Raw genomic sequence first — 12,931 nt, 5'->3', positions numbered from 1 at the left:
TAAGGACAGACACTAGGAGGTCTGGTCCTTTTGAAATATATTTTTTCTTCATGCAATCCTTTGAGAATAACATTTTTTCTCTGGATGATACTATGGATTATTTTTCAAAGTTCTGCTCTTCCTCTGAGTCTGCCAGATATACTTGCCTCTCCCTTGTACTACAGGCTTCTTCCTTAACCTTAGATAGGCTAATTGTCATTACTCACCCTCAATCCAGGGATGATTTGCCTGGGCTCAGCAGCGCTTACCAATGGACAAGCTGTGTAAATGACCGGTGGTCCTGCTCTCCATCCACTCATGCCCGACCCCAGTCCAGATGTCGCGTTCATCCTGGCAAGTAGAAGGGAGCAACATTTTTACATTAACTGTTCTGGGCTTTTTAGCAAATTATTTATTTTTATTGTGTTCTATGTATTTAAGGTATACAACATGTTTTGATATACATATACATAGTGGAATGATTACTACAGCTAGCAAATTTATATCCATCTCCTCACAGAGTTACCTTTTTCCTTTTTCTTTGTGAGTTGGGGTGTGTGTGTGTGTGTGTGAGTGTGCACATACTGAGAACACCTAAAATCTAACTGCAAACCTCTGCCTCCCAGGTTCAAGTTATTCTCCTGCCTCAGCCCCTGGAGTAGCTGGGACTACAGGTGCCTGCTACCATACCTGGCTAATTTTTGTATTTTTAGTAGAGATGGGGTTTCACTATGTTGGCCAGGTTGGTCTGGAACACCTGACCTCAGGTGATCCACCCTCCTCGGCCTTCCAAAGTGCTGGGATTACAGGTGTGAGCCACCACACCTGGTCAGAGCCTAGTCCCTTTTAAGGACTCATCTGAGTAGGTCATATGCACCTAGAATATATTTCCCTTTCTTGAAGTCAACTCTGCCATACAAGATGACCTTGTCATGGAATGATATCTCATCATATTCATCTACTCACAGAGAGAGGAGATTATACAAGCACAAGGGTCACTGGGGTCATCTTAGAATTCTGCCTACGATACCTCCTTTCCCCGAGTGTATCAAAAGTCACAAAGAGATGCCTGATGAGGGCAAGGCCCCAACACCTCATCAGACATATCCAGACAGTCTCACTTGAGGTTCTTCAGTATTAATCAATATCTTTGATATGTTCATGCATTCTTTCTCATGGAAAAAATATTCATAGAAGTTGTATTGCAAGCCTGGCACTGTGTTAAGTGCTGGGGACACACGATGACGAGAGGTGTGACCCTTGCCCTTGTTCAGTGGTGCAAAGTTAATCAAATAAACGTATTATGTAAAATTGTATCTTTGATTAGTACAAAGGATATGAGGTATATGGTGCTATAAGATCCTATAAGGGGAAGATTTGACCTCATCAGAATAAAAGAACAGGAGCAGAGGCTGCTGGCTGCCCACCAAAACCCACTCTCAACTTCCATTAGAGAAGAAAGCACAGGGCTGCCCATCTACGCTGCACTTCCCAGCTTCTTTTGACTTTGGGAGCGGCTATGTAAAGAAATCCTCTCCAATGAATAGAAGTCAATAGTGCCACTTCCAGGCCTGGGCCATTAAACTCACTGTCACTCCTATGAGTGACAAAGGCATTGCCCACAGCAACCATGAGTCACAAGTTAAGGATGGCAGAGCTTCAGTCAACTTAAGTCCTTCAATGACTCTATGGAGTAGAATCCTCAGCCACCACCAGACTACCAGTGCTCTCACCACCAAAACCAGTCTGGACTGTGATGTGAGAAGGAATGAAACTCCTCTTTCATTGAAGACATTACTTTTTAGGTCTGTTTCAGCAATGTAGGCTTCCCCGAGTAACACAGAACTACATGCTGGCAGGCAAAAAAAAAAAAAAAAAGCTTTCTTACATTACGTTTATGTAATGTGTCTCTGAAAGGCTTTCACATCTACCGGGAGATGGAATTCTCTCAATAACCCTGTGAGATAGATAGTAGGCCATCTATTATAGGACCCATGCACCCATGCAGATGAGGCTCAGAGGAATTCAGTGACTCGGGGAGGGCCTCAGAGCTCAGTAGTCATTCTGGAATCTCCATCACTGACTCATCATTTGGATTTACACAGGTCACCTCTCTCTTTCATCATTGATAGGATATGGTCATCCCTGTCTTTCCACCTAAGAGAGAAAAATTCTACGGGGGCTGTTCTGTGAATCCCTTAGTAAAAAATGACACAAATGTGATATTCAGTTCCATAAGTTACACGTGTAGGAGAGCTCTAGCTATATTATTTGGCAATGCCTTCTTAATTGTTTACTCTTCAGTATCTTAGCTCCATTGGAAACAGACTGATAGGCAAAACCAAATATAGGCTGCTAAGCTACTATTGGTCTTAGATCTCTTAAATTGTAACATCTGAGGAAATGTCATTCTTGATCTCATTCTTGATGGAGTTATTTTGACTGCGTTTACTTACCTGTGTATGTTATCAGAAAATGTACCATTTCAAAATGTTTTATTTACTCATGTGTCCACCAAAAGTTATGAGCATTTTACTCTATTTAAAGTCATTATGTTAGGCCCTGGATATCCAGTAGTAAACAATGTGGGCATAGTCCCTGCCCTCAAGAAGATTATAGTCTGATCAGAAAAGACGACAACAAACAAGAAAATATGTAATCTTATTTAATTACAAATAGTGATTGATGGAAAGAAGGAATGAAGAAATGAAGATGATGAGAACTAAGACACACTTTTTAATCTCTCTCTCGTTAAATCTTCTAAAATACATTCTGCAGGATTAGAATTACTCACAAATGTGTTATTTCCAACTTGCTAAGATAGCCCATTTTCTACAGTTGGACTGCTTAAGTAGTTTTGCTTCACTTCTAAGAAATGCAGAGCTACATTTGGCACTTAGCAACAGAAATGGCTGAACTTAGGTTCCTAACTCAGCTATCTTTCTCCTTCTTCCAAATTGTTTCTGCTTTATTTTCTTTTTCAGGTGAGAAAAATACATACTTTAATCTCAGTCTTTCATTTCAATCCCCTACTCATGCAGCGTTCCCATTTTTAAGCCTAGGAGATATCATTCTGATGTTCCTTCATTTTGTTTTTCAGGTGAGAAAGGAAGGGAGGGAAGGAAGGAGGGCGGGGAACAAACACTGTAATAAATGAGGGCCTCGCTCTTTTGCACACAACATCCCAATGATCTGTCCTTGGGCCTTGACGGGGTGACCAGATGTGACGTGTGTGAGGAAACCCAGGCACCTCCGGTGGCTGAGGAAGAGAGAAATCCCAACTTAACACTCACAGACGATGGCTGAAGCAGACACAACCACAAGGGCAGAAATCTGACTGCGAGGAACCTGGACTCTGACTCGAACACCTGCGAAGGACAGGGTTTGGGATCCTTACATTACTGTATACCCAGGAGTTACAAATCATTGCTCTTCCCGCCATCTTGGCTCCTGTAGAGGCCTGCAGGGAACAGGATTTCTAAAAGGAACTGTGTCTGGAAGGCTGTGGTCCAAGGCCATTTTTGCCAGCTATAAGCGGAGTCTCCGGAACCAAAGGGAGAACACAGCTCTTCTAAAAATTGAAGGTGTTTATGCCCGAGATGAAACAGAATTCTATTTGGGCAAGAGATGCGCTTATGTATACAAAGCAAAGAACAACATAGTGACTCCTGGCAGCAAACCAAACAAAACCAGAGTAATCTGGGGAAAGGTAACTCGGGCCCACGGAAACAGTGGCCTGGTTCGTGCCAAATTCCGAAGCAATCTTCCTGCTAATGCTGTTGGACACAGAATCTGAGTGATGCTGTACCCCTCAAGGATTTAAACTAATGAAAAGTCAATAAATAAATGTGGATTTGTGCTCTTGAAAAAAAAAATCACTGACACTCTGAGTTGTGACTTTTCTGGCACCCCATTCAGATGTTCTATATGATGGATATGGTTTTTATTTGCTCTGTGGCCTTGGATGAGCCACTGAAAGGCCTTCATGGTTAAATTTCTATCCTGTCTCACAATGGCATCTTAACCCCTCAATAAAGTATTACATTTTTAAAATTAAAAAAAAAAAATCTGAGAGATACTTCTGTTCAAGGTTTAAAATACTCTAGAACCATCATTTAGTTTGAGAAAACTGTGTCCTTGCCCTGAAGCCAGAGTAGAAACTGTGGCCCTGTTATCATAGTCCTGTTTCCACAAAGCCTGTTCTATATCCCCAAACAGGTTGGCAGAAGAGTTGGAATGATCTGAGGGCCAGGGTGATGAGGGAAAAGATTTTAGGAAACAGAAAAAGAAGAACATTTATTGAGTGCTTATTATATATTCTAAGTGCTCTCATAGCATTCTCTCGTTAAATGCTCACAACTCCACAGTTCTCAGAGATTCCCCCGGCCTACACCACGTGGCCCAGAGAGGTAAGGTCTTATGTCATGTTCTCCCTTAAACCTCTCTGCATCTCTAAGCCCACGGGACAGAGGTGAGCCCTTCATGTAGGTAGCCTGGTGTCATTTTACATGTACTAATTTCCACATTTAACTAATAAAAAACTTGCCAGAAATTGGATTGGGATGTTTTTCTTCTTCTTCTTTTGACACAGAGTTTCACTCTGTTGCCTGGGCTGGAGTGCAATGGCACAATCTTGACTCACTGCAACCTCCGCCTTCCACATTCAAGCAATTCTCCTGCCTCAGCCTCCAAAGTAGCTGGGATTACAAGCAAGGACCACCACGCCCTGCTAATTTTTTTGTATTTAATAGAGACATGGTTTCACCATGTTGGTCCAGCTGGTCTCAAACTCCTGACCTCAGGTGATCTACCCGCCTGGGTCTCCCAAAGTGCTGGGATTACAGGCATGAGCCACTCGGATTTTCAGCAGATTATAGACTCAGGGCCATATGACAATGAGAATAAAACTTTAGGGCTACATATTTTAAACTCAGTCTTTTGTTTCAATCCCTTGCTCATGCAATGTTCCCCATTTTCAAGCCAAGGAGATATCACTCTGATGTCCCTGGCTCCCTACACAACAATGAGACGTACCACCTCAGAGCTGAAACCTTGGGGGAACTCAGGCCCCAAACATTCAAGAATAGAATGTATGGCTTCCCTGAAGCAGAGTGGTACAATGACATGTGTCTTTACAAATTTAACAGGCTATGATCAGCTACAGCTGCCATGCGATGGTCTGTCTTGGCATCCACCAGCCTCTGTCCGTAACATAGCTTCTCATACGGTTTACGTATGGGAACCACACAGCTTCTAAAATGAAGGAGGTTTCTCCAGCAGAATTGAATGGCATATGCAGATGTTGGATGAGAATTCATAATATTTAGTTATTTTTTAATTAATATAACAATAATTTCTTTATTCAGTCACAGAAACATCAATGTATCTATGCTAAGGCATCATAACTTTATAAGCACAGTTATTGGGGGGAAAATGTTACCTTTTTGTCCTAAGAAGACTCTCCAGGTACGTAGCTAGGGAAAGGTAAGGTCAGCGGCAGAGTTACATGCACACCTCCACCACCACCATCACCACTACCTCCTCCTTCATCTCTCATCCAGGTCTGTCTTAGGTCCTTTTTTTCCTTTCCTTTTTTTTTTTCTTTTTCCAAGACAGGGTCTCGCTCTGTCACCCAGGCTGGAGTGTGGTGGCACAATCTTGACTCACTACAACCTCCGCCTCCCCGCCTCAAGTGATCCTCCCACCACCTCAGCCTCCCAAGTAGCTGGGACTACAGGCACGCAGCACCAAACCTGGCCACTTTTCATATTTCTTTTTGTAGAAATGGGGTTTTACTATGTTGTCCAGTCTGGTCTTAAGCTACTGGACTCAAGCAATCCACCTGTCTCAGCCTCCCAAAGTGCTGGGATTACAGAAGTGAGCCACCACACCCGGCCTGTCTGAGATCCTTTAACCCATTTATGCCTGAGGTTGCACTTTTTTGAATTTTCACAATCAGACCTTGGCAATGATCTTGAGCAGTAGGATATAAATAACTCCCACATATGGGAGGTCGAGGTGGGCAGATCATGAGGTCAGGAGTTGGAGACCAGCCTGGCCAACGTGGTAAAACCCCATCTCTATTAAAAATACAAAAATTAGCCGGGTGTGGTGGTGCGCACCTGTAATCCCAGCTACTCAGGAGGCTGAAGCAGAAGAATTGCTGGAATGTGGGAGGCAGAGGGAGGTTGCAGTGAGCTGAGATCGTGCCATTGCACTCCAGCCTGGGCAACAGAGCAAGAGTCCATCTCAAAAAACAAACAAACAAAAAAAAACTCCCACATACTTAGAGTTCCAATAATGGAACACTAGGCATAAATGGGTTTTAACCTTGGGGGTTTTAAGTGCTCCCATGGCAATGATCCATCAGAGCATTTATCATTCTGTTGTGACTCTATTTTCACTTGCCCATATCCTCCCTAATACAGAAGGTTGTTGAGGACAGAAACCACATTAATATTGTTGACCATTGCAGTCCCAATACCTCACTTAGAACCTGACAGATAACAGGCACTTATTAAGTATTTGCTGAATGAACAAATACATTTCTTCTGCTGTTAGTCCCTCCAGGTTTCATCTCCCCTTTGCCCCTACCTCCTTGAGGTGTGCTTCCTGACCTCAGACTTTACTTTCCGCCAGATGGCTTCTCACATGGATCGATAGCTTGATCTGTGGTTCCTCACTTCGTGAATTTTTTCAGAATCCATATTTGCTACATACATGTGTTGATTGCCAAAGAAGTGCAATTAATGTACATGCAATTGAGGAGTGGGTTTATTCATCACAACCTGGGTTGGAAGGGAGATTTATCTTTCCTTAAGGTCATAGGGAGACAGCAATATTTTAGGATCACCTAACATCTTAAACAATTATTCCAAAGGGTTTTTCCTCTGATTCATGCTGCTAAGCTCTTTCTCCATCTGACTTTTTCCTAAGTCCCTTTTTATTGTTATGAAATTACTATTGCTCCTTGTTAAAATGATTTTTTTAAGTGCAAAAGGTGAAAACAAGAGGAGAAATAAATCTCCCATGGTGTCCATGTCTACAGTCCCTATGAGCATGTTTCCATCAGACTTTCTATCCTAACTCTTCTTTCACAGTGGAGTCCTATGATCCAGTGCCTGCTCCTTGAATGTGGGTTTTTTCCTGAGGATTCTGTCATCTTTTTTTCAGCTTTTCTCATTTTCTATACTCTCCCTGGGTATCATATTTACTTCCAAGGCTTTAGGTAACCTATATGTTATTTTAGTGGCAGTAGAGGTTTGAACTGCCACTCTCCCCTCTCCAATTTCAAGGCCATGGCCAATGGAGTATGCCTACGAGGATCACTAGCCAAATAAAACACACTGTTTATTAATGGCATTAACAGAGCAGAGCTCTGGTAGAAGCTGGATTGAAAAAAACAGCTTAGGCTCGGGATCATGGTGACACCTCCTGCTTCTCAGCCCTGAGACTCAGCTATGCCTGGAGTAGTTGAGCAACCAAGGCCAGCACTGCATGGCAACCCTGGGTGCACTTACACAGCTACCCATGTGGATGAGAATCAGAGGTCTACCTTGCCAGCCCAGACACGGAACGGAGAGACCACCCCAGAAAGAACATGCTTCCCTCCAAAGCTTTACTCTGAGCTGATGTTGCTTTGCAGTTTACAACTGGCCCAGCCAGTCTGTTCCATGGGGAAAGACAGAGCAGAGAAAGGGAAGGACCACCCTTCACACAGGTGAAAGTCCTTGACACTCTAACCTGCCAGCAGCATAGGTCCAGAAAGTGGGAGGAAGAAGAGGGCATGCCACTAATGACACTCACCATTAATACAGTGTCCCTACCCACAGTAAAATGCTGCCCATTAATTTCAAATTTAGATTAACCTTTTCTCTGTCTTTTAGTAAGGAGTGAATGAGCGGTTGGTGAGAAGAGACAAAGCACCCTCCCTAGCACTCCCCTAGTAAGTCCAATTATCTATGGGCTAAAGCTGCAGTGAAAGGAGAACACTGCTCCCCTAAAATGTGCTGAGCACATAGAAAAAACTCTGTAGGCATTTGTTGAGTAAATCAATACATAAATACATAAATTCTGACTCTTGAATCTGTTTCTCTAGCTCAGCCCCCATCACAAACTTCAGATGTATCTATTTCTATTTCTCCCATGCTTGCTTTCTATAAACAAAAAAAAAATTCTAAGCCCCCTAACTGACCAATAGATCCCCCTTCTCAGCCAAGGGCGTTCCAAAATAAACCTGAAAATCTAGTTCAGGTCATGATAGGAAGGTGGGGTCAGACATGCCTTATCATTCTACCCTCTCTTCTTGGGAATGTAGGCACAACTGACCAGTATTAACATTAAAACAGAAATCTTAGAAATGAAAAACAAAAAGAGACTTTTTGTAGTAATAAAACACCAAATTCCAGCCTGACTGTATTATAGCATCAAATGACAAATAGGCCCTGGAAGAAAGAACTTGAAGTATTTTACCTCAAAATACATTTCTTTGACATACTTTAAAATGGCACTATAAAGCTGCCTCTTATGGGGATAATCTCGATTCTGCAGAGAATCCCCTTTCCTTTCCAGGTCTTTCCTCAAATCAATGAGAGAATTAACCAAGAGTCTGGCACCTTTTTAGGTCTAATAAGAGCTCTGAAGCCTGCTACTTGGGGGTTTCATCTGCATGATAAAACCTTGGTCTCCACCACCCCTTATCTTAACCCAGACATTCCATTCTATTGATTCCACGTCTTTAGATGGTAACTCTTTCAACCAATTGCCAATCAGAAAATCTATGAATCTGCCTGTGACTTAGAAACCCTCCCCCTAGGTTGTCTTGCCTTTCCAAACTGAACCAATATACATCTTAAATGTATTGACTGATGTCTTATGTCTCCCTAAAATGTATAAAAGCAAGCAGTAGTCCGATCACTTAAAAATATGTTCTCAGGATCTTCTGAGGCTGTGTTACAGGCCACTGGTAATTCATACTTGGTTCAGAATAAATATCTTAAAATATTTTACAGAGTTTCACTGTTTTCATCAACATTTCTGTTTCCCATCTTAGTAAATAGAATCATTATCCATGTAGTTATTCATATCATAATATTCATCCAGCTCTATATAACTCTCTACTAAATGCAGACCCCTCCAAAAAGAACTGGTTTATTACCCAGTAGTCAGAATCTTTCTCTCTCTCTCTCTCTCTCTCTCTCTCTCTGTACTCTCCTTCTCTCTCACTCTCTCATTTCTAAATAAATGCAGGAGGAATGCACCACAGGCCATACATTTCAATCCCTGTATCTTTAACTTCCTTGTTAAGTTTGTTTCTTCCAGAATTGAAGCTGTAAAACTACAAATGGTTCTTCAAATGGAGCCCCAGATGCTGTCCATGACTAAGATCTACTATGGACCCCTGGACCGGCCTGCTAGCCCATGTTCTGATGTTAATGACATCAAAGGCACCCCTCCTGAGGAAATCTCAACTGCACAACCTCTACTACACCACAATTCAGCAGGAAGCAGTTACAGTGATCGTCAGCCAACCTTCCCAACAGCACTTGGGTTTTCCTGTTGAGAGCGGAGACTGAGAGACAGAACTAGCTGGATTTCCTAGGCCAACTAAAGATCCCTAAGCCTAGCTGGGAAGGTGACCGCATCCACCTTTAAACACAGGGCTTGCAACTTAGCTCACATCCAACCAATCAGATAGTAAAGAGAGCTCACTAAAATGCTAATTAGGCAAAAACAGGAGGTAAAGAAATAGCCAATCATCTATCGCGTGAGAGCACAGTGGGAGGGACAATGATCAGGATATAAACCCAGGCATTCAAGCCGGCAGTGGTTACCCCCTTTGGGTCCCCTCCCTTTGTATGGGAGCTCTGTCTTCACTCTATTAAATCTTGCAACTGCAAAAAAAAAAAAAAAAAAAAAAAAAAGGAAATGCAGGAGGAAAAAGCTGTCTTATTCAAAGGAATTTATCTAGCCTCTTGATATCCAAGAAACATTCCTGGAAGACAACAAAGGTTGGACTTATTTCTTATATATTACCTCACTGTATTCCCTTACTTGATGGATAATTGACTGTAAACTTTCTTTCTTATATCTTAGAAATTATCTCTTTCAGAAAATATGTAAGGGCGGTTCCAACATGGCCGAATAGGAACAGTTCCAGTCTACAGCTCCCAGCATGAGTGACACAGAAGGCAGGTGATTTCTGCATTTCCAACTGAGGTACTGGGTTCATCTCACTGGGGCTTGTTAGACAGTGGGTGCAGCCCATAGAGTGTGAGCTGAAGCAGGGCAGGGCATCACCTCACCTGGGAAGTGCAAGGGGTCCAGGGATTCCCTTTCCTAGCCAAGGGAAGCTGTGACAGACAGTAACTGGAAAATCGGGATACTCCCACCCTAATACTGCATTTTTCCAATGGTCTTAGCATACAGCACACCAGGAGATTATATCCCACACCTGGCTCAGAGGATCCCATGCCCATGTAGCCTCACTCACTGCTAGCATGCTAGCACAGCAGTCTGAGATCGAACTGTAAGGTGAGAGTGAGGCTTGGAGAGGGGCATCCGCCATTGCCGAGGCTTGAGTAAGTAAACAAAGTGGCCAGGAAGCTCAAACTGGGTGGAGTCCACTGCAACTCAAGGAAGCCTGCTTGCCTCTGTAGACTTCCCTTCCAGGGGCAGGGCATAGCTGCACAAAACGCAAAAGAAACTTCTGCAGACTTAAATATCCCTGTCTGACAGCTCTGAAGAGAGTAGTGGTTCTCCCAGCATGGAGTTTAAGATCTAAGAATGGACAGACTGCCTTCTCAAGTGGGTCCCTGACCTCCGAGTAACCTAACTGGGAGACACCTCCCAGTAGCGGCCAACTGACACCTCATATGGCCAGGTGCCCTTCTGAGATGAAGCTTCCAGAGGAAGGATCAGGCAGCAACATATGCCATTCCGCAATATTTGCTGTTCTGCAGGCTCCGCTGGTGATACCCAGGCAAACAGGGTCTGGAGTGGACCTCCAGCAAGCTCCAACTGACCTGCAACTGAGGGTCCTGACTGTTAGAAGGAAAGCTAACAAACAGAAAAGACATCCACACCAAAACCCCATCTGTACATCAAGGAAAGCTAACAAACAGAAAAGACATCCACACCAAAACCCCATCTGTACATCACCATCATCAAAGATCAAAGGTAGATAAAAACCACAAAGATGGGGAGAAACCAGAGCAGAAAAGCTGAAAATTCTAAAAATGAGAGCACCTCTTCTCCTCCAAAGGATTGCAGCTCATTGCCAGCAATGGAACAAAGCTGGATGGAGAATGATTTTGACAAGTTGACAGAAGAAGGCTTCAGACGATCAGTAATAATAAACTACTCCAAGCTAAAGGAAGATGTTCAAACCCATCACAAAGAAGCTAAAACCCTTGAAAAAAGATTAGATGAATGGCTAACTAGAATAAACAGTGTAAAGAAGACCTTAAATGACCTGATGGAGCTGAAAACCTTGGCACAAGAACTACCTGATGCATGCACAAGCTTCAGTAGCCAATTTAATCAAGTGGAAGAATGGGTATCAGTGATTGAAGATCAAATGAATGAAATGAAGTGAGAAGATAAGTTTAGAGAAAAAAGAGTAAAAAGAAATGAACAAAGCCTCCAAGAAATATGGGACCATGTGAAAAGACCAAATCTACATCTGATTGGTGTACCTGAGAGTGATGGGGAGAATGGAACCAAGTTGGAAAACACTCTCAGGATATCATCCAGGAGAACTTCCCCAGCCTGGCAAGGCAGGCCAACTTTCAAATTCAGGAAATACAGAGAATGCCACAAAGATACTCCTCAAGAAGAGCAACTCCAAGACATGTAATTGTCAGATTCACCAAAGTTGAAATGAAGGAAAAAATGTTAAGGGCAGCCAGAGGGAAAGGTTGGATTACCCTCAAAGGGAAGCCCATCAGACTAACAGTGGATCTCTTGGCAGAAACTCTACAAGCCAGAAGAGAGTGGGGGCCAATATTCAACATTCTTAAAGAAAAGAATTTTCAATCCAGAATTTCATATCCAGCCAAACTAAGCTTCATAAGTGAAGGAGATATAAAATCCTTTACAGACAAGCAAATGCTGAGAGATTGTGTCACCACCAGGCCTGCCTTACAAGAACTCCTGAAGGAAGCACTAAACTTGGAAAGGAACAACTGGTACCAGCCACCGCAAAAACATGCCAAATTGTAAAGACCATCGATGCTAGGAAGAAACTGCATCAACTAATGAGCAAAATAACCAGCTAACATCATGACAGGATCAAATTCACACATAACAATATTAACCTTAAATGTAAATGGGCTAAATGTTCTAATTAAAAGACTCAGACTGGCAAATGGGATAAAGAGTCAAGACTCATCAGTGTGCTATATTCAGGAGACCCATTTCACATGCAGACACACATAGGCTCAAAATAAAGGGATGGAAGAAGATCTACCAAGCAAATGGAAAACAAAAAAAGTAGGGGTTGCAATCCTAGTCTCTGATAACACAGACTTTAAACCAACAAAGATCAAAAGAGACAAAGAAGGGCATTACATAATGGTAAAGGGATCAATTCAACAAGAAGAGCTAACAATCCTAAATATATATGCACCCAATACAGGAGCACCCAGATTCATAAAGCAAGTGCTTAGAGACATACAAAGCGAACTAGACTCCCATACAATAATAATGGGAGACTTTAACACCCCACTGTCAACATTAGACAGATCAACGAGACAGAAAGTTAACAAGGATATCCAGCAATTGAACTCAGCTCTGCACCAAGCGGACCTAATAGACATCTACAGAACTCTCCACCCCAAATCAACAGAATATGCATTCTTCTCAGCACCACATCACACTTATTCCAAAATTGACCACATAGTTGGAAGTAAAGCACTCTTCAGCAAATGTAAAAGAACAGAAATTATAACAA

The 12,931-nt window shown here is 42.6% G+C and overlaps 1 pseudogene; it reads left to right on the top strand.

Moving 5' to 3' along the window:
- The first annotated feature begins 267 nt into the window (after positions 1 to 267).
- Positions 268 to 3,802, top strand: LOC119624163 (large ribosomal subunit protein eL33 pseudogene; annotated as a pseudogene).
- The last annotated feature ends 9,129 nt before the right edge of the window (positions 3,803 to 12,931 follow it).

This window comes from Chlorocebus sabaeus, chromosome 12 (assembly GCF_047675955.1).
Source record: "Chlorocebus sabaeus isolate Y175 chromosome 12, mChlSab1.0.hap1, whole genome shotgun sequence".
NCBI lineage: Eukaryota > Metazoa > Chordata > Mammalia > Primates > Cercopithecidae > Chlorocebus > Chlorocebus sabaeus.
The sequence above is the reverse complement of the archived record's forward strand: the minus strand, read 5'-3'. Positions and strand labels throughout refer to the sequence as shown.